Below are 6,000 nucleotides of genomic sequence, written 5' to 3'. Positions count from 1 at the left end.
CTATATTAAGAAATTAGAAAGGTCGCAAGTAAATGACCTAATGCTTCACCTTAAAGCCTTGGAAAAAGAAAAACAAGGCAAACCAAAAATCAGCAGATGGGAAGAAATAATAAAGATTAGGGCAAAAATTAATGAAATAGAAAAAAACAAACAAAAAAAAATCCAAAGAATTAATGAAACAAAGAGTTTGTTCTTTGAAAGGATAAACAAGATTGATAAACCCTTAGCAAATCTGACCAAAAGAAAAAGAGAAGAGACAAAAATTAATAAAATTAGAGATGAAAAAGGTAACATCACAACAGATGTCAGAGAAATTCAAAAAATCATAGGGACATACTATAAAAACATATACTCCACAATGTATGAAAATCTGAAAGAAATGGATGATTTCCTTGATTTATATGACCTACCTAAATTAAATCAAGATGAAATTAATCACTTAAATAGACCTATAACAAGCATGTAGAGCCGAACAGTTATCAAAAATCTCCCAACTAAAAAAAAAGCCCAGGCCCAGATGGATTCACTGCTGAATTTTACCAGACCTTCAAGGAAGAGCTAACACCATTGCTTCTAAAGCTTATCCATGAAATAGAAAAAGAAGGAATTCTACGAAACTCCTTCTATGAAGCCAGCATCACCCTGCTATCAAAACAAGGCAAAGATAGAACAAAAAAAGAAAATTACAGACCAATCTCCCTCATGAACATAGATGCAAAAATTCTCAACAAAATATAGGCAAACAGAATACAAGACTATATCAGAAAGATCATTCACCCTGACCAAGTAGGCTTTATCCCAGAGATACGGGGATGGTTCAATATACGCAAATTGATAAATGTAATACATTATATATATGGATTGAAGGACAAAAATCACATGATCATCTCATTAGATGCAGAGAAAGCAGTTGACAAAATCTAACATCCCTTCATGATAAAAGTCCTACAGAGACTGGGAATAGAAGGAACATATCTCAATATAATAAAGGCTATATATGATAAGCCTACACCAACATATTACTAAATGGGGAAAAACTGGAAGTTTTTCCACTAAAATCAGGAACAAGACAAGGGTGTCCACTGTCCCCACTTTTATTTTATTTTAATTTTGTTTTGTTTTGTTTTGTTTTTCAAAGTAGGGTCTCACTCTAGCCAAGGCTAACCTGGAATTCATTATGGAGTCTCAGGGTGGCCTCAAACTCACAGCGATCCATCTACCTCTGCCTCCTGAGTGCTGGGATTAAAGGCATGCACCACCACGCCCAGCTCCCACTTTTATTTAATATAGTTCTGGAAGTCTTAGCCATAGCAATAAGGCAAGAGACACACATAAAAGGGATACAAATTGGAAAGGAAGAGATCAAGTAATCATTATTTGCAGATGACATGATTCTATATATAAAGGACCCTAAAGACTCTACCAGCAAACTGCTAGAGTTGATAAAAACCTACAGCCACGTAGCAGGATACAAAATAAATACACAGAAATCAGTAGCCTTCATATATGCTAACAACAAACACACAGAGGATGAATTCAGAGGATCACCCCCATTCATAATTGCATCAAAAAAAAATAAAGTACCTTGGAATAAACCTAACCAAGGAAGTAAAGAATCTCTACAATGAGAACTTTAAAACACTCAAGGAAGGGCTGGAGAGATGGCTTAGTGGTTAAACGCTTGCCTGTGAAGCCTAAGGACCCCGGTTCGAGGCTCAGTTCCCCAGGTCCCACGTTAGCCAGATGCACAAGGGGGCGCACGCGTCTGGAGTTCGTTTGCAGAGGCTGGAAGCCCTGGCGCGCCCATTCTCTCTCTCTCCCTCTATCTGTCCTTCTCTCTGTGTCTGTCACTCTCAAATAAATAAATAAATAAAAATTTAAAAAAAAAACACTCAAGGAAGAAATTGCAGAAGACACTAGGATGTGGAAAAACATCCCTTGTTCCTGGATTGGAAGAATCAATATTATGAAAAATGGCAATCTTACCAAAAGCAACCTACACATTTAATGCAATCCCCATCAAAATTCCAAAGGCATTCTTCATAGAAATAGAAAAAACAATCTAAAAATGTCAGGAGCCGCAGGGGAGCTGCAGTTGCTCTTTGACTTCAGGAGCTACAGGTGGCCTTTAATCTCTTATCCTACAGCCTAGGTGAGAAGGCAGCCCAGGTGAAATAATGCCAGGCATCATTTAACATAAGGCATAGGCACCTGACAGAGGGGCGTTACCACACGGCCCTGGGCACGAGGGCATTGTCTTCTGTATATAAGCTTGTGTCTGCCTGAATAAACCTGAGCCTTGATCAGAACTTGTCTTGGCTCCATTCCTTGTGTTCTTGTCTCAGATTCATTCCCACGCCCTCCTTCCGGGTCTATTTCGACCTTCGTGCTGCAGGCCGGCACACAAAAACTCATTTGGAATCACAAAAACACTCAAATATCTCAAATAATATTGAGCAACAAAAATAAGGCTGATGGTATAACCATACCTGATTTTAACCTATACTACAGAGCCATAGTATCAAAAACAGCATGGTACTGGCACAAAAGCAGACATGTCGATCAACGGAACAGAATAGAGGACCCAGATGTAAGTCCAGGTAGCTATAGCCACCTGATATTCGATAAAAATGCCAAAAACACTCATTGGAGAAAAGACAGCAAATGGTGTTGGAAAAACTGGATATGTATCTGTAGAAGGATGAAAATAGATTCTTCTCTCTCTCCATGCACAAGAATTAAGTCCAAATGGATTAAAGACCTTAACATCAGACCTGAAACTCTGAAACTGCTAGAGGAGAAAGTAGGGGAAACCCTTCAACATATTGGTCTTGGCAAAGACTTTCTAAACACAACCCCAATTGCTCAGGCAATAAAACCACAGATTAACCACTGGGACCTCATGAAATTACAAAGATTGTGCATTGCAAAGTACACTGTGAATAAAGCAAAGAGGCAACCTACAGAATGGAAAAAAATCTTCGCCAGCTATATATCTGGTAGAGGATTAATATCTAGGATATACAAAGAACTCAAAAAGTTAACTAATAAGGAATCAAACAAGCCAATCAAAAAATGGGCTATGAAACTAAATAGAGAGTTCTCCAAGGAAGAAATACGAATGGCATATAAGCATCTAAAAAAATGTGGGCTGGAGAGATGACTTAGTGGTTAAGCGCTTGCCTGTGAAGCCTGAGGACCCCCGTTCGAGGCTCGATTCCCCATGACCCACGTTAGCCAAATGCATAAGGGGACGCACGCGTCTGGAGTTCGTTTGTAGTGGCTGGAGGCCCTGGCGCGCCCATTCTTTCTCTCTCTCTCTCTGTCTATTTGCCTCTCTCTCTGTGTCACTCTCAAATAAATAAATAAATAAAAATGAACAAAAAAATTTTTTAAAAATGTACTACATCACTAGTCATCAAGGAAATGCAGATTAAAACTACATTGAGATTCCATCTCACTCCTGTCGGATTGGCTACCATCATAAAAACAAATGATCATAAATGTTGGCGGGGATGTGGAAAAAGAGGAACCCTTCTACACTGTTGGTGGGAATGCAATCTGGTCCAGCCATTGTGGAAATCAGTGTGGAGGTTCCTAAAACAGCTAAAGATTGATCTACCATATGACCCAGCTATAGCACTCCTAGGCATATAGCCTAAGGACTCATCTCATTTCCTTAGAAGTACGTGCTCAACCATGTTTATTGCTGCTCAATTTATAATAGCTGGGAAATGGAACCAGCCTAGATGTCCCTCAGCTGATGAGTGGATAATGAAGATGTGGCACATTTATACAATGGAGTTTTACTCAGTGGTAAAGAAAAATGAAATTATGAAATTTGCAGAAAAATGGATGGATCTGGAAAGGATTATACTAAGTGAGGTAACCCAGGCCCAGAAAGCCAAGCGCCACATGTTCTCTCTCATATGTGGATCCTAGCTACAGATGATTGGGCTTCTGCATGAGAAGGAAAATACTTAGTAGCAGAGGCCAGTAAGTTAAAAAGGAGATATAAAGGGAAGAGAAAGGAAGGGAGGAGGGTACTTAATAGGATGGTATTGTACATATAGTAAGTAGAATGATTGAGATGGGGAAGGGATATGATGGAGAATGGAATTTCAAAGGGGGAAAGTGGGGGCGGAGGGTATTACCATGGGATATTTTTTTATAATCATGCAAAATGTTAGTAAAAATTGAGGGGGAAAAATAATTAATTTATTTATTAAAATAAAGAAAGAAACATGTGAAAGAAAAGGTGGAAAACCAGCAAAATCATTTGTGGGCCGTGGCAGGTCAGTGAGTTACCAGAGACAGCCACATGGGAGAAAGCATCAGGCGCCTCGGCTACCCTCCCTGCCCTGGCTCCCAGAGGAAATGGCCACTTTGGAAATTAGTTGGTTCCATACACTTTCATGTTCCGAATTTCTCTCCTGAGCAATCATGTAAGATCTAGGGAGGGGCCTGGTGTTTTGCTTTTAATAGAAAAATTTTAATTATAAAGAAAGGCTGGCTTCCCTATCAATTAAATCCTACTTCAATTACTACAACTTTCAATTAGGTGATTACTTTAAGCATTTGAAATTCTGCTTAAATAAGGTCACTTTCAATTTAGTAAACACTCCTAAGTCATCATATTAATTTTCAGCCAGTCACCCAAGGAATGCTGAGTAAGTAAACACAATCAAGCATTAGCTAACTAGCCATGAATCCACTTGACTTTATTAATTTCTCTTTTGGCAGAGAAGCAAGAAAAGGAAGCAAGCCATCAGAGATTCACACATCATTCATTCAGTAAATCTTTATGACATACTCCATACCAGTCACGAGGCTAAATAAAGGTTAGAATAAAGGTTTCATTGAGTTAATATTCACAGCTAAGTTACACAAGTGTTATAAAGGATAAAATTTTACTTTTCTACAAATATACATTTTAATTCCTGAGATCCCTTTTTTTTTTTTCGAGGTAGGGTCTCACTGTAGCCCAGGCTGACCTGGATTTCACTATGTAGTCTCAGGGTGGTCTCGAACTCACAGCAATCCTCCCACCTCTGCCTCCTGAGTGCTGGGATTAAAGGCGTGCACCACCATGCCCGGCAAATTCCTGAGATCCTTTATTTCCATTCCCATCTCTGTGTCTTCCTCCATGGAGTGACTACGCATCCCAGCTCTTCAGCTTCCAGATGCCATCCTATCTCCAAGTGACTCCCATCATCTGTCAGTAGTTAATGAACAGAAACTTACAGTAGAGGCACTAGAGATAGACTATTTTTAAAGTCCTAAGAGAATACAAATGACAAGAAATAATTCATATTATCATACTCAGATTTTTAAATGTAGTTGGACTTTGTTTTAAGAGTATTGGCTTATTTTTAAAGTTTTCTTTAATTTTTTCTCTTTTTTTTTTTTTCCAAGTAGGGTCTCACTCTAGCCAAGGCTGACCTGCCACCACACCCAGCCTCAAAAAGCATGTGTGTGTGTGTGTGTGTGTGTGTGTGTGTGTGTGTGTGTGTCTTATTCAAAATGTACAAAGGATGTATGCAACCCAGAAATAAAATCTTTAAGTAGACTCAGTTTTTCAAAGAAATTCCCTTTGTCTTATTACAAGCGGCACTCTTTCCTACCTTCTCCTGACAATGAACAATCTGTACCTCTCCAAATTTAGTAAAAGGAAAAAGACCCACCTGAAAGCTGATTTAAGCAAGTCACTGCTCATCAGTAGAAAGGGGGCCTTGCTAGAGGCCTTCAAGGTTCACTCTTTGGCTTGCAAATTCGGTGGGGGTCTACTAACCCTACCACCACTGTGGGGAACAAATATGGACACCCTAAGTATTCACTGGCACATGTATGTGCACGCATGATACCTCCCGTTCCCCCCCCACATTACACACACTGGAGGACCCTACCCACGAAGCCTCAGCTCCCCCGAGAGTAAGCGTACCTACACAACGCACCCCACACCACCCAGAAGAAGGTCAGAGACCTCGGTCCCTCTGCCAG

Source organism: Jaculus jaculus, chromosome 1, assembly GCF_020740685.1.
Source record: "Jaculus jaculus isolate mJacJac1 chromosome 1, mJacJac1.mat.Y.cur, whole genome shotgun sequence".
Classification (NCBI taxonomy): domain Eukaryota; kingdom Metazoa; phylum Chordata; class Mammalia; order Rodentia; family Dipodidae; genus Jaculus; species Jaculus jaculus.
Note: the sequence above shows the minus strand (reverse complement) of the source record.